The 17,303-nt window shown below is 39.9% G+C and overlaps 1 protein-coding gene across 1 annotated transcript in view; it reads right to left on the bottom strand.

Annotated features, from left to right (window-relative positions):
• Positions 1–17,303, bottom strand: part of BRF1 (BRF1 general transcription factor IIIB subunit) — a gene marked incomplete at its 3' end in the record, with an annotated part of 127,133 nt that overhangs the window by 22,826 nt on the left and 87,004 nt on the right. The window lies entirely within an intron of this gene.

Here is a 17,303-nt window from a genome sequence, read left to right as displayed (position 1 = left end):
GCTCCATTTTTGAAGCGTTTGTATCAAATCTGATACATCAAAACTGATGGTTGGAAGTAAGTAACGCTTTGACAGGTGCCCGTATAAAAGAATATGATAATGATCTTTCACAGATGTGACGGCACAATTAAAATAGCGGACAAGAGAAGCACTTTTTGAGCAACACATAAAAAACCAAACAAATCTTAATCCTCCAGAAAATGTCTTCAAGTGGCTGAATAAATACCTTACAAATTTTTACTCCAATATTAGCCTACTTAAAACTAAAAAAAGGATAACATAGGAGGCCTTCAAATGAATTACACCATACATTATGTATGTGGTTCAGATAATCCCTGCTAACTGTCCAAAAACATTTCATTTTCAGAAATTGCATACTCCTCCAGCATAAACATTACTAATGATGAAAAATAAAACCAGAAGGGATTCATCTCCTTTCTAATGCTAAATACTGCACAAGTAACTACCATCTATGTAATCTTAATGCTGCCTCAACAGAATTTCCAAAATCGAATACAAAATTGAGAATAAATTGTTAGGAGATTACTCTTCAAGAGAACTATTGCCAGCAATCTCCTAATAAGACCTGTCACTTTGACCTTCATGCATATTTTTTTAACACCTCCACTTGCTGCAATGTTTGTGTGAGTCTAAGTGCAATGAGGAGCCCGTTTAGGAAGAAGTCCCTTGAGCATCACGCCTGAGCAAGCCACAAGCTTGAAATATCCATGGAACTGTTTAAAATATTTATGGCCACCACGGTCAAGCCCTGGAGATCCTGGACAGAAATCTATCACACTCTGAGAAATAGAAATATTTCACACACACACCCCCACACACACATCCCCAGTATGTTTAACAAAGACTTAAAAGCATCACTTTAAGCAAACCCTGCAGATACAGGGAAACTCATATAGAGTATGTTTTCTCCGTCCATAACTCACCTCTCTGCAACACTCAGATAACATTAATCTTTACTATTTCCCCCATAAAATCTAGATGTAAAGGGTCCTAACCACAAGATTTCATGCCTTTATTTTGAATTACTGCATTTGTGGGGAGCAGGGGGTGCTGCAGGTGGGAAGCCAGAGACAGCATTACAATTCCAAGCGCCAAACACTGCAGCAGAAAAGGCCCATAAAGCTGTTTACCAAAGATAGCCCTGATACACTATTACTCATCAGGGGATGGCAGGGCCAGAGCAGCTGCTGCATTTCGGATCGTGATGTAATTCATAGCACTGTTGCAGAAGCTCCACTAAATGTCCTGAGGTTTCATCACCCATTGTATGCCAGCTCCATATTTCTCTCATATCAGTGCATATATCTACCATTTAATGGACATATAGACAACTCTACACTTTGGAACATCACAATTAATTTAGAACTCATTTTTTGCCCTTTAAGCATCCTTCCTTGGTACATGATTGGATTAGGGCATCTTGATCACAGTCAACTGATTTTGATTATGATCCAATATTTTCATAAATGAATAATTCAGGGAAAGTTCTAGTTTTCTGTAGGTACCGTTCTGAAAAAAGTTGTTTCCTCTGTTCCTCCCACTTAAACAGCAACGTGTTCCTTCTCATTCTAACCAACAACTGGATGCTATGGAAGAGCTACAAAGCCCACAAGATGATACTTGCATAACCCTTAACTAAATGTTTGCTACAATCAAGGCAATAATTAAAAACCATTAAAAACAAGTCCCAGGCTGACCCAGCATCAGCCTCAACCTCAACCCCTTCAGGCAAGAAGAACTGTCACTAAAAGTGACAACTTTCTGGCTCATCAGGACACTGGCAAAAAAAAGGCCCCAAGAAATCTTGTAGGTTTTTTAACAAGATCCGAGTCTATCTCACAAGTGAGGTTTTCCACTGCCAGATGGTCGATAGGATGCTAATGGAAGGGGTTGAAGCTGAAATAAATCTGCCACTTTCAATCAATCGCAGACAACTGTGTCATCAATAAGCGACTCGTGTTATGACAAACTCCCTTTGGTTCGCTGCAAGAAAAGTTGATAAAATGCATCACACCTATGTATTCATTGCTGATATTGGGCAACTTTAATGTAGGTATTTTTGAGGGTTAAAGTTTATTCTTTCCCTAGCCATGCTGTGATTTTGGATTTGCCCTGAAAATTGCTCAAAGGAACAACAGTTACTAAATGTTAGAAGGCATTTAGATAGTAGCCAAGTTAGGAAAAAACCCCAAACCCAAAAAACCCACCACTAAAAGCTCCAAAGTCCTATTAAATCAGCTACTGTGTAACAGCAATTCACTCCTCATTTTCAAGTCTGCCTACACACAAGGTGCACCCTCCACTGTATGGAAAGATAATTATAAAAGGATAACTATGTGACAGGCTGACAGTCCATCCATCTCTCTTCCACTCCACTGTAACACCTCCAAACATCTGGGGACCAAAAATATCTGACAGAAGTAAATGTCACAAAAGTAACCAAGTTCCTACAGCCTTTGTGAAAATCAGAAGTAGGAAAAGGAGATCCAAAAGAGTTCCCCCACCAAAGGGGGAAGAGTTGACCACGTCCCACACAGGTATCAGTTGGCCAGCAGCTACGTGCCTTGCACCAGAAAATCCACCTCTGCTTGCAGGAAAGGCTCACAGAGAGCTGGGGCTCTTGCTCTGGCGAAGGAAGGGAGTGACCAAAGGAAAGAAGATGGCAATCAGCAGAAAACTAGACTTTGTTACTTCCACTGCTCATGGCACAGGTTGCTTTATAACCATGTTTTTAACAAAGGCTTCCAAATCTGGTCTCAGTAAGAATTCTGCCTTTTTGCTTTCACTGACTATTGCCCATCAGTGTTTCAAAATATAAGTGCAAAAAAAAAGACTCTACGATTAGGCTAAGGAAATTTAATATTTTCCCAATTTAGAGGCAATCTGGCATTCAGTTCCTTGAAAGAAAAAAGAATAAATGACAAAAGTTACCACAGCACAAGAGCAAACAAGTAATTTCGAATCCACTTATGGAGACACAGGAAATTATAATTAGCCCAAACTTCATAACTTGTCTATCAGTACAGCAATAAATACATTACTAAAGACGCTCCTCCCTCCTCGCCAAAGTACAAACTCCCATTATCTAACTTACAAAGACCAGAAGTCAATGCAAAAAAACTTTCAAGCTGGTTTTGTGACTCTCACTGGACAAAATCATGCCAACAGACACTCCTTTGCCTTCCCTTCATCACCCAACTGAGAGTGATGACACCTTCGTAATGCTGAGCATCACGTACAAAGCAATCACATTTTTCTCGCTTTTTTGCTTGTTTTTTTGGCATCCATCCAAGTGTAACTCTGCTGGACAGGATCACTGGAACAGCATGATCACCCTTCAATATCATTTTGAAAGAATATCGAACTGCGTGTGCACACAGAGAACACTGTTGATCCATTTTATGAAATAATGAATGCCAGGATGAGTATCCCAATATCTTCAGAATTCAAAAGCAGCAATTTTTATTCCAGGAATAATACTCCAAAAGATAATACGTTAGCGTTATTATAGACTGCTGCAGCATCATAGATTAGTCTTACAGTATTGATCTTCAGAGGACGAAATGAGAGATATGTGAATGTTCCCTACAGTTTAATCAGTTAGCACCTTTTAATGTTTCTGAATTATTTTTTTCCTCCATTTTCCTATTTAATATTTTTTGTGCTTTTGAAACTCAAAGGAAAAGAAAAACACAGCTATTTTTTCCTTTTCATGCAAAATGAAAGGTTCTTTTTCTAGATTTTGAGAAAGACTGCAGTCAAAACAGTACCCAAGAGCCTAAGTCAGACAGAAAAACAATAAATTAACATGAGATACACTTGATAAGTGCTAAAGAAAAGCAAGACGATTAAACACAAGGATGATGCCCATGCTAAAAAATATCACACAAAAGGAAGTATTTGCAGCAATAGCGGTAGACAGCATGTTTAGTAACTATAGAACAAATTGGCAAAGATTCAGATATTCTTAAGATTGTTTTACCATTTCTTTCCAAAAGCATGCACAAAGCCTGAGAACATCCATTCAGTCAACAACCTGCCTTGTTAGGGACAGAGTCTCACAATTCTTTACGGTGCCTGCGTACACACCAAAATACACATCGCTCCACCACTTGACAGCATGAACTGACGTCTACCAAGGTCAGTGGGACACAATCCAGCCCTAGGTATGTTACAGTACAGAAAATCTTAGGTGAGCCATCAATAGAAGACTTGGGTGATTGAAATCAGTTACCTAATGCACTCTCCATCTCATCTTCATGACATTTTTAAAGCAGCTACATTTAAATTCTTCTTTTAAAGCTCTCTGGAATATTAGTGCTTCTACAGCTCCTGGCTTTGACCCTTTGGATATGGGTTGTAAAACTGAGAGTGTTTAAATCATTTCAGATTTACCCTATCAAGTGAATTTAAAATGGAAGCTGGCCAGGTATCTCTGGAGCTGTGATGTGGAGCACGGCGCGCAGGCAAGAGGAGCTTTGCTGTTGAGAGCTCTTTAGTAAAAGATACGTCTTCCAATAAAAGCCTGAAAAGCTTGATCAATGTTTAAAATAACTTGAAACTAAAGCCTAATACAGATACCCTCAGCTCCACTACGTCTCCCACAGCGTACACCCAGCACCAGCAACAGCACCACAAACATCCGCTTTTAAACTGTGGTCTGTAGAGAAGGAGGGTATTAAAGGTCTTGATTACTGCGACAGTAAAAGTCTTAGCTATTTCATTTGCTTTAAAATGGGTTTTAAAATGAAATCAGCAGATAATGAAATGGAAAAGAGAGGGAAAGTAATTTGGACAAAAATGCATCTGTTACCACGGCTGGCCTCTCACAAGTACTCGACAAAAACCATCTTAAATCTGGACTTCCCTGACTTTCAAATCCTGTCAGCAAATGCTGAACCATAAACTTGAGTCTTCTAGTGTCCAGTCTTTACTGAAAAGTTAATATAATGCTGTGCTTAATACCTGTGAGCTTCTGAAGTAGCAACAAAATAATGAATATATACTACACTGCATGCCCACTTAATGCCTTGGATCCCAGGATTTCCTACTGCTTCGTAATTTAAGATCTCCTTATGTTTTAAGGAGTAATTTTAAATTGCAGTCCAAAGCTAACAGAAAACTACAGCCTAGAAATCATCAGATCTTAGAAATGTTCTCTGTCAATTCTCCCAATGAGAGAGAAATAAATGCATAGAACCTGCATTTTCCTCCAACCGCTATTTAAAGAACTTTTTATGTAAAACTTGTGTTTTTATATATATACACGTGCAGACATAAACACACATACATAGATATACACATATATATAAAGAATCCAGAACCTGAAGATTACCATGTGCTGAAAGACAAACTTTTGATGTGATTTAATTATATTCATATTCTCTATAGTTGGAAAAAAAAAAAGTTATTTATCCACTCTGGGATAAAATACAGGAAGCACCTGAAACATGTTGATTCAGTAAAACCAGCAAATCTTCCAAACAAGTTTGGGCAAATGAATCCCGGAGTCAGGTTCCCCACCCACCACGGCAGCCGTGCGTTGTTTTTCCACGGCAGGGTTTGAGATCGCCAGCCTGACCTCAGCCACGCCGGTGCCGGCGGGTGAAGGCTCCGGAGCAGGCAGGCTGCTGCCTCCTGATAAATCAGTCCGAAACACAATGGGACTCTGGGAGACAATAGTGTCTACGGTTCCTTTTGATGTTAAGGGTTTTTCTAATCTCTTCAGGTTAGATTGAGAGAGAGGCGGCCAGGGTCAGCAAAGGTCAGCGAGATGAGGTTAATTTTTACAGAAACCTTTCCCTTCCACCCAAGACCTCCCTAGCCAGTCAGTCACTTGCTAGGAAGTTCCTTTGCATTATACAGAATTCATTATTTTTTTTATGGCTTACATATACCACACTTTACATTGGACTCAGTTCATTAGTTGCAAAAAACCCCAAACCCCAGTGGCTTTAAATCCTTAATTAGGCCTTTCTTTGTCTTTTCTTCCCTTCATGCTTCCCCTCTGTTTTTTTTTTTTTTTAAATAGAACAGAATTAAGTATTGTAATTTCATGCTTTTAGAGCTGATGAATTGGTATTTAGGTTTATTTTCATAAAATCTATGACACAGCCTATCTGAGCCATACAAGATACATATATGTAATCCAGTTAAACCAAATTATTTCATTACCCCAATGCTTTGTTGGTAAAAAGGAACAAGAATATTATAAGAAACAAGAGGAAAATTAAAATATGGATATATGCTTTTTTATCCATGGATGCAGGGATAAAACGTAGTTCTATGCCTACAGGGATTTAAGGAAATTTAAGGTATATGTGATCTGAACTTTTTCCATGATGAGATCCCCGAAGCTTTTACAGCAAAGAAAGCTCTTATTCCACCGAAGTGTTTAGAAGATCTGGAGAGGTGCGGCAGAGGCAGTGTCACAAACGAACACATCACCAAAAGGCAGTTGTTTCATACTGCCACATCACTGAGCACCATGACGGTGGGACTTGATGATCTTAGAGGTCTTTTCCAACCTTAATGATTCCGTGATTCTATGATTCTGATCTCCTGAACACTGTACAGCGGAGAAGGAGGAGGAAGAGGAAGAGGAGGAGGAGGAAAGACTCCAGAAGGTACAGCCTGACATAGGAACACCCAGAGAAAGTTTGCAGGAGACATCCATCAGGGACATGACCAACCCGAACTGCTCTCCTACACACTTTGTTCCGCAAACGACTTACATAAAGGAGTTCACCTTTCTCCTACTCTGTTCCCATCTATTTTTTCCTGTAATATTTCAAAAAGTATCAATAAAGTGCAAACATGTTTAAGACGTTATATTTGCATATCATTTTTTTAAGCCAATGTTGTTTGCACACAGTTCATTTGGCAAGAAATAGAAAAAGAACAATTTTCTAAACCACCTTTATCTAAGTAGCACATTTAGGCACAGAAATAACCCTTAAAGTGACTTACTAAAGTACAAACTGGAAGGGCCTGTCTCTGTCTCCAGGAGCCAGGCAGCAGGCGATGCTCACTGGGCACCCGCGCTTACTGTCTTGTAATAACCAGATGTAATAATGTTTTAAACCACTCTGATATCTGTCTTGCTTCTCTTCATCTGATAATTTGATTCACTGTTGACTTTAATCTCCATTATTAATTCATCAGATGACTGATTGATTCAACTACAGCTTTAATCTGACAATTGTCTCGCTCAGCTTCAGCAACAATAGTTTTAGTTAGGACTCCAAATTATTTTGTTTCTTTATTTGCCGCATGATAAAATCCATGCAGAAGTGCACAAAGCCATTTTTCTATTAAAACTACTACGTCACCATTCCAGATAGGCAAAGATAACCGTATAAAATAAATATGCCAGCCACTTCATTCCGCTTCCAAATTTGTACGCACGTCCTTCATACTTCGGACGTCAAAACATTCAGATTAAATATGTTGATAACTTCCTAAAAGAACATTTTGCTGTAACGTAGCATATATTTCTTTCACATAAATACCACATCTAAAACCATTTCTGAATAAAGAGACAACAGACTATTAAAAAAAGTCCCTACTCAGGTCCCCTACTCTGTATGGGACCTGAGAGTGCTCTCAATGTCTAAGCATCTTCCAGTGCTCCAATTCGGCAAGGCTGCACTCAACTCTGAATATCAATACAGATTTTAAATCTATCGCACCATGTCATGCTGCGGGCTGTAACTGCCTCGTCGTAGCCTTTCCCTGCCAGCTATCACAGTCCGGCTTGAACGGAAAGATTTCAAATAGTCTACGGTTTTTGACAGCTGCTGAGCCAGGCGATGCCTTGAAAGAGCATTTGGGGTGCGAGGTTCTCGACTTGCAGCTGCACTTGCATGGGGGATGGACTGCAGGTCCTGAGGTCCATACATGCTCTACTCTGCTCTGTTCCTTCCCGTCCAACCTCTGTAGCAGCACAGGTTTCTTTTCAAGTGTAAAACATGGGGGGAGAGAAAAATGTATGTAAAAACCGGTGGCTTCCTCCCTTACTTCTTTCTGGGTCACAAGGAAGGGGTCTGTGTGACAGCAGAGAAGGAGATGGGCTGCTCTAGAGCGGGTAGGGAAGTTTCCTTGGTTCCTGCATATCCTAAACATGGCAATATCGTTGTGTTGCATTGGAGGAAGGGGAAAATGCTGGGCAGAAATTGCTGATTCACACTAAATTGGAAATGAAAAAACAGAAGAAAAAGTTAAATTTGCTGAATATGTCTTCCAAGACCACATTTAGAAGTTACCTCAGTATGTTTCATCCTGTATTTAGTAACAACTGCAGCAAGGCAAAACTGAAACCAGTCAGCCCACCAGAAGCATCACGGGGTGATGGAACAGCACTTACATAAATGACTGAGTTACAGTACACTGGCCAATGTAAAACTAATTATGTAGATGCCGTTAAATACTATGTGAACAAACAGTACTTCAAGTTCTGCAACAAACTGCTATAGCTTTACAATCCTTTAGCCAGCCGTGGTGAAAGAACTGCAGTCACAACCACATAATGATTGCCAGCTATCCGGTCTGGCAATGCGTGCAAACATCAAGAAACAAAATGCCCCATCTGACTGCTCTCCTAGTTTGGGTATTAGCCTTGGTAAAATATCATATGCCATACTGTGGTGACAAACAGGTAATTTTTTGTTTGTTTTATTCCATTTCCTTCAACATTTAACATTTGCTGAAGACTCAACTTCTTTCGCAAATCTGAAACACACCAGACATACACTTCCCCTGGTTTATACTAAAAAAAAATGAGCAAATATATACTGTAAAGATCAACAAGCAGACCCTGCTGGACTAGGGTCGAAGGAAAATCAATTCAGAAACCAACCATTTTCCACCCGTGAAAACCCAAAGAAATAAATCGGAAACGTCTCCAGACTGAGAATGAGCATTTCACAGCGCTGAAGCACTCTCAGCCGTGACAGCAGGACATGCACTTCTAGGGCTGGATGCCAAGAGCCATAACACTTCCTATTTCTTTGTTTCTTCCCACTCCCCTCACCCCCCACATCACTGTTTTTAACACATGTAACACATATAATAGTGCTAACACACTATTAAAGTTCAAGAGACTGTGCCTACACTTTTATATTGACTCCCATTAGACCCACTTAGTGTAATTTGGAAGAAAAAAGATCGCAGAGCATTTTCTTGTAACAAACCTGAAAATGAGAACATAGATAAACAAGGCGCTCGCAATCCAACTGTCACACAAAATTATCTTCTGGGCTAAAATTGCTCCTATTTGGTCTTAAAATGCAAGACGAAATTATTTCGGACAGTCACAAAAATCCCCTCTGTATTTTTGTGCTGCCCAGCCAGCCTCCCTGGGAATCCAACAAGGAGACGATTTTCTTGAGTGGGAGGTGGAAAAGCAATATCCAATTTATATTAAACAAACAAGAAGGCTGCTGTAAAAATAAGAAGACCTGACCTGGGTCTGGGCCACGAGGTCGAGCCAGATCAATGCCTTTTTAGTTTTAAATTGAAGGCATTCTAATCATTTTGGGTAAATGGAACTGAGCACTGGATTTGGCAGATGCTTGTTATTGCCAAAACACTCGCACAAGCCTAGATGTGTCCTCACCCAACCTTAAAGGGTCTATTTATATCTATTTCTCAAAGGTTCTCGTAAGTCCAAATAAATGACAGCTCAGGAACACTCCTCTGCAGTCCCAGCAGACCATGTTCCCTTATCCTTAAACTAAACCAAATTTTGACAACATTAACTGCCCGTACTATAAAATTTGAATGCTCTTAATGAATGATGTACGAGTAGAGATGATTTGCAGCATCTCTGAACCTACATAAATTGGTACAGTCCACACAGAGAAGACTTCTTTATATTATTTCTCTATCATTAAGCCATTCCAGGGGCATTTTACTCCAATTATATTTAAATATATGTGAAATATGGATATATTTTCACATATTTGAATATGTGAAAATAAAGGTGGGTTAGTTGCCATACTGAAATTTTGCCTGTACTCAGTTATTCCTGTACTCAAAAACTAATTCCAGCACCCAAAACCTAATTAATCCAAAACTGGGATTCTTATGAAGAATACTCCATTTTAATAACATAACAAGCTAGAAAACCTCTATTTCTCTTAACTCACTAGCAGAACGGGCATGAAAGGGGGAAACGATTCTGTAACTCGCCTCCTGCAGAAGGGCAGAAAGGAGTGAGGGATGAAGGACGAAGGAATGAGCTTTTCGGTGACCTCACGCTGATGAACCGATGCCTCACAACGGAGAAGCGCAGAGCTGCTGGAGTAACTGCTGAAGTGACTCGGGAGTCAGTGGCAGAGGCGGCTCCTGCAGCAGCAGCACAGACGCACCCAGACCCCGCGGGCTGGGGCTGCGGGCTGTGCCGGGTGATGGCTGGGAGGGAGCTCCTTTCTCGACGGTCCAGAGCATAGCCATGAGAAACACTGTCCATGCGTGTTTCAGAGTTTAATGCAGCTGTATTTTTAGGACTATCAAGTCCATCAGATGTGAAAGAAAAATGCTACTGTTGGTATCAGGGAGAACTGATCTTCAAAATAGCCTGAGTAATCAGAATAAATGTCAAAACCTGACAAACACCTGCCAGCTTCTGGAAGGATGCGTTTGGGGAACTGTTTTTTTCTTTTTTTTTCTTTTCTTTCCCCATACTTGTGTCGCATCTCAGTGTCAAGAGAAATTAATTTGAGTGTAAAGGGATAACCTGCCTCACCGTTCCCTGGACAGCGTGCTGGTTCCTGCCTCCCAAAGTCTTTCGGTGGCATTTGCTTAACCCCACGTCCGCTCAGGAGCGTGGTGCGACGCAGAGAAGCAATGCTTTTTTCTTCCTGTGTCCTCACTTAATAAAGAGGGAAAGGCTGCTGATCATCACATTTTAGCATACAGAAGTTCAAAACACACACTCATTTTAAAACACGTTGGGTCAGATACGTTTCTTTCCGGTTCTTGCCTCTGATTTATCTCCTTATTACAAAAGTCTTCTTGGCTCACATGAACAGCAGTAACCTGCAGCATTAGCCAGGTTACAACATTACTACAGGCTTTACTAGCTCAACTCCTCAAATCAACTGTGAACAAGTAAGTGCATGTGTCAGCTCCTTTCAAGGTCATTCATAAAGCTCTCCCCCATACGGCTAACTTCAATAAGGAGATGCATGACTTGAAAAGCAGAACCTTGGAAGTCTTGAATTCATTTTTTCTTGGCTTTGCTTTTTGTAAATAAAATACTAAACATAATTTGTATAAGCTTGTCCCTCTAAGAGTTACAAGACTGGAAAATACTGGTAGGATTTATTTTAAGTGGAGGTACTTATCAAATGTCACCGTTTTCCTGTTCAAAATGACTAATCATTTTGATTAACCTTTGATTTAAATGATTTTATACCACAGCAAAGCACAAACATACATAAAATTACACTCAAAAGAAATTCTCAAAGTGGAGATCACATAAGAAAACAGTTACGTCAAAGTGGTTATAGATTTTATTTACCACGTACATAATATTCAACCCAAAAGCTGACTCCACATGCTCAATGGGAAGGCTCCCACCACGTGTACATTCATACCCAGGATTCACGATCTAGTTAATCCTGTAGCCAACACAAGACTGCTTCCAGGGGAAACACCAAAAATATCAACCAAATAATAATTAAGCTACAAAAGAAACTCCTAACGACCATCTCAACAAGTATTCCCAGCATCTTCTGTAAGGAATTTTATTCCAGGTGAGTAATCGGTGCCAGTGCATTAGTTACATATAAAAAGAAGGCCTGAAGCAGTACAACACAAGAAATAAAATTCAGTATCTCACTTGCAGTAAATACACATGAATTTCGAGCCGTGTAACAGACTTCAAAGCAGAGAGAGAAAAACAGGATATCAAAGGTAAATTAGACAAAGACCTGAAGGCAATTCTAAAAAATAAAAATATATGGTAGAAAATTAAAGCATATAGAAACACTCTTAAGATCCCATCTCAAAGGGCCAATTTGTACGGCGAATGCATAGCACCAGAGCTAGCCTGGAAAAGACTCTCTCAAAAGCTTCGTATCTGCCAAACGTGGGGACTTCTCCCTCTGCAGCAGCTCTGTTCCATCACAAATTGCTAACCTTCAGGGCTCCCAGCAGATGCCGATAAGCCCACCAGACTCCACTGTACCAGCTGCAGCCAATGAACTTCGAAAACAGCCATTCCCAAATTTTTAAACCATTACTGCAATGTCAGTCCTCCTAATAAAAAAGGTTCTGAAACGACAACTCTCTTCTTGACACAGTGAATCAAGTGCTTTAACCTTTATAATCACCTGGGTCTAACTGCTATAAAGGTTTTTCAGACACCCAGGAAACCCTTGCATTATTCAAGCTGAGCTAAATTATATCAAGCCGTCGTGGACTGATCCAAGTATTCTGGAAAACGAGCTCACGCGCCTCCCCTCCACAAATACCAGTCTCATAGTGTAAAATAAACTAAAAACATTGTACATTAAAGAAACTCATTCGCTTTGGGTTTATAAAAATAAATTATATGTCAGGGCCAATGTAGAATTCAGGACATGCAGACCTGTAGCTGACTTAGGAGCACCCAGCCAGGATGCTGCAGGGCACTCAGCACAATTCCATTCATCTAAACTGTAAAACTACAAATAAAGGGCTTTTTGTTATCAGTGATCCTGGATGTGAGGGAAACAGGTTGTTGGGGGCTTCTTCCCTCCTTATTCCCCAGGAGAATGAAATACAGATTCTGCTGGACGCCCACAGGATCAACAAGTGCATGTGAAGAGAAAATGTTCAGGCTGGGTGTGATAAATAGCACTCCAGGCCACCTCCTCCCACAACTTCGCCAAAAATAATCCAGCAAAGCCAATGAGATCGAAATAAAATTCTACCTTATGGAGCAATATTCCCATCCCGGACACCAGAAAGATCCAACTGTAAATGAGGGTCGGAGCTCCCACCGCCTCGCCGTCTCCTCGCGCTCCCTCTGCCCCGTGGGATTGTCGGACTCCTCCAAAGCACCTAAATTAGGTTTCTGCCCATATTTTACCCTCCGCGGGAATGTGATTCCAGTTAGAGCCAAGAACGTACCAAGAAACTTATCAGGTTAAATGAGACGCCGAACACTAGGCTGCAGAAAAGTATTACATACATTCTCCCTAATAATAAAGGGGATTTTTCTGGCGTTGCGGCACCCACTGAAAAGCCACCAAAAGCGTAGCCGGAGCCGATGCTAACTGAAAGTGTGCATCCCGGGGCGGGAACGTGAGCCTCCGAGGAAGTGCCTGGTACTGCAAAGGCATGGCTGGCAACATCCGGATCCCGTGGCCCCGAAGCACAGGTGGAGCCACGTGCCAACGTGTACGAGCAAAATGGATGGTGGATGGTCGATGCATAAATACCAGTGAGACCCTGGAGAGAACATGGAGGTGCATTTCCAAACCTAACCAAATCTGAGGTCTCTACCAAGGGCTTTTGTCATATTCGTAGCAGGCATGATTTGGTTTTCTGTTACATATTCATATGCTTCCATTCAGAACAACTTTGTTTCATTACAACGGATTCAGCTGTGCTTCGCAGTCCTGCTTCATTTCTTCCAAGGCAAATTCTTCAGGAGATTAACCTGACACATTTATTCTCCTGATAATATATCCTGTCTTTTCTGATATCATTACCAATTTCAAGCACATAGCAATAAATAGGCTTAAAATTTTTAAAAAGTATTGACTTGAAAGCTTTCTTGTTCCCACATTTTCTTGGTACAACACATTTCACATCACAAGCAATGTTGTAAGATTCAGCTCAAGTAAATATAAAATAAATTATTAAGCTTCTAACCTAAAGCTTCCAGTCCTAAAAACTCTCTTCATTGGCCTTGAAGAGCTCCAGAACATGGCACAGCTCTAGCTAGAGTTCAGGTTTGAAGTAGCTCCAAGTGCCAATTGTTCTTTTCTAGGAGTTCAACATATTACTCTTCTGTTTCATATGCACAGAAGACATCAGTGAAGATAAACTATGCAACTGGTAATTGAAATTAAAGCTGCAACATCTATTATGATAACATCCACCGTGCCACACACAGAGAATGAAACGGCTTTTGTGTATGAAGCACCAATCGTGATACCCACTGGAACAAAAATGCATTAAGAAATGTAATGAAATACAACATAAAATTTCCTAAAATTACTTACATTGTCTTTACCAGTCTTGACAGATAGAAACCTGTCTGTTTCTAGTAAAACCCCAGTATAATTCTGGGAAACGTTGTCTGAGAAAAGCATGTCTTTTTCGAAAACTCAAAATGTTGCACAGCATTCATGGTAAAGAAACCTATTCAAAAATCAAGTTTGCTTCTTAAAATATTGATATACATATATATTATCTACTCATCTAAAAATGCGAACTCTGCATGATCCTTGGAAGAATTCTTTGAAAGTACCTTCCTAACAAAATTCCAGAAAATACCAAACATTTCTGAGATTTCAAAATTAGGATTTTTTAATTAAAAAATAGGCAGATAAAACATATTGTCTTTGTAATCCAAGTCACCACTAAATTAAGAGTGATTGTAATAGCAATAGAGCTATATTAAAAGGGCCATCAACTGAAAGAATATCCAGTTTAAGCATGCCTCGGGGACCATGCTTTGCATTCCAGCTCTTTATAAATTTCTTGCAAACCAACAACTTTTTACAAGATTGTAAAATTTGCTTATCATTATCACATCAGTAAACAAAAGCTTTCCCAATATTTTAACCGATTAACACTGTAAATGCTACTTTGTGTCATGTAAAAAAAAAAAAGAAAAACCACCCAGAGATTGCACCGTGTCTGGCTGGGTCAACCATTTTTTGAGAGATAATCTGAAGTCCTCTTCCTGGAAATGATAGCGCAGAGTATTTCACAGCAAGGGACAATTAGAAAGATGGACATGAAGAACAACTTCCTATTTCCAGGGTGTTACATGTTGTATATAAAGCGTATTCCTCAGACACATGACAAATTTGTCTCTGTCATCTGTCCAAACTTGATGAGGTATGTAAAATCTTGGCTTGCAAAAGGAAAGCATTAAAGATATTTCTTTATAAAAAAACGTACTTTCCTACCTTCTAATTGGGATCAGGACTACATTAGTAGCTCTTTAAAATCTGACTATAAGTCAGATGAACTAAAGGACCGGATCAAATCACGGTTTTGCAAGGTGCTACTGCAGTCAAACGCAGCTTACTAAATATTTAAGACATACAAACACGCAGGACTGTAAATCACTACAAACCAAAACAGTTAGCAAGATCTCCGCAAATGCTTCCTGGATAAAGATACATTATGCGCTTCATTCATTTTCTAATGAGCAATGTTCAGGGGTTTTATTATTATTAATTGCATATAAATTACCATGATTTTTGTATCACTGGGAAAGTATTTAGCCATTCACCTCTCAGAGGAACAATGCTGAACAAAGGCAATGAATGCATGGCATATAAGAACAATGCCGAACATAGAAATTTATGCATGCCATTTAAAAGGCATGGCATTTAGACTACTAGCAAAAAAATCAAAAGTATGTCATAAATCTTTAATTGTAAGGAAAAAAATCCCAACTAATGGATTGCCAAGTCCTTGATACTATTTAAGCAAGAACACTGCCTGCTTTGGGAGTGCAAAAATCTTAACTCACACATCTGCATGTATCCCCAACCTCCTCCTCTGAAGTGTTCTGCTGCAAAATTCATTGTATCCGAGATCTGCTAATCATCATCAGGAAACTCTGTTATGCATCTTAAGGACGTACTTTAGGCTCTCAAGAGGAAAAATAAACAAGTTTTATTAGCTGCTTTTGGAAAATACTGATTTGTATTTATTTAGAAATCTTTTCAAGTTGCACCACTGTTAAATTAAATATTTATGGCATGATTTTCCAAAGAGTTTAACACCTGTTAAGAGTTTAACATGCTGACTTCAACAGGAGCTCTGAGTGCCCAACATTTCTGCAAACCTCAGAAGTGACAAGGTTTGGCTGTGGTGAAGCAGCTCGAGCACAGATGTTACTGCTGAGCTCTGAAATGCAACCGCGATCCCGACCAGCCCCTAATTCCCATCGCAGCATTTCATTTCAGACAACTGAATTCAGCTATATTTTACTAGAAATACCAGAAATATGACTCATTAATACTTGCTAAATCCAAATAAAACATAGGCTAAATGCTGTTAGTTAATCCTCAATGCACCTTCACTTTCCTTCACTAGTGGAAAACTTACGTGCTTAGGTCATCAGACATGACCTTAAGCAGCAACTTACAGAGGCGACCAAAATCCACAGCAAGTAAAGAACTGGCAAACCAAGCTGTTGATATTAAGGGTGAGAAGTTGAACAACGATGAAGCTATCTTGGTAAAATACAGAGTAAAGAAGGTACGGCAGGGAAAGAAAAGATGTTTGGTACGTTGCAAAAACCTGTATCCCGATGACGGTGAGGCCAGAGACGGTGTTTGATTTTGGCTGAGAAGCTTTAGTTTTGGCACTTGGCTTCTCAGCCAAAACTGAAGACCGTGCCTCTGGCCTCACTGTCAAATGAAGTAAAACTAAGGGGTTGGGTCCAGTCATCCTTATTTTGCTTAGCTTCGGAGGGGTGTGCACGAACTACCCCTCCCAGCTGCGCGTTTTCAGGTATCCTACGTCTCCCGTTCTTGCACAAACAGACGATTTCTCGCATCTTGTGGCTGCCTGCCCTCCCACCCTCCCTGGTCCTTTACCCCGTTGCAACACATGCCTAAACCTGAACTGCAGTTCGAAGACATCATCTTACATTACAGAATTATACACTGACAATTTCCTCGTCGCATTTGGCCTACGCTTCTGGAAGCAAAAAACCCCACGTCTTTTAGGCAGTAAATAAACAAACAAATAAATAAGTAAGAAATTACTACACATAGGCATGATTCAAATGATCATTGGACACGATTTCATAAACCGAAGACGAATAAAATAGTTCAATATTGCAGATAGGACACATCAATCTCCTTATACACTTTACAGCACACTACAAATCTGCCCGGCCGAGTCAAGTATTTTACTCATTAAAATAGTAGCTTTCATCACATCATAAAACATTTGCAAATGCAGACCAGAAAACCGACAAGAGTATTTACTGTAAAGCTTTATATTTGTGTCCTCAATTAACAACAAAAGTTTGGAATAAAACTAAAGTAAGAGCTAATCAAAACAGTTAGCTGTCAAAACAGATGGGAAGTATA

This window comes from Phaethon aethereus (assembly GCF_964289735.1).
Source record: "Phaethon aethereus genome assembly, chromosome: 5".
Lineage (NCBI taxonomy): Eukaryota > Metazoa > Chordata > Aves > Phaethontiformes > Phaethontidae > Phaethon > Phaethon aethereus.
This window is presented reverse-complemented; position numbering and strand designations above follow the sequence as displayed.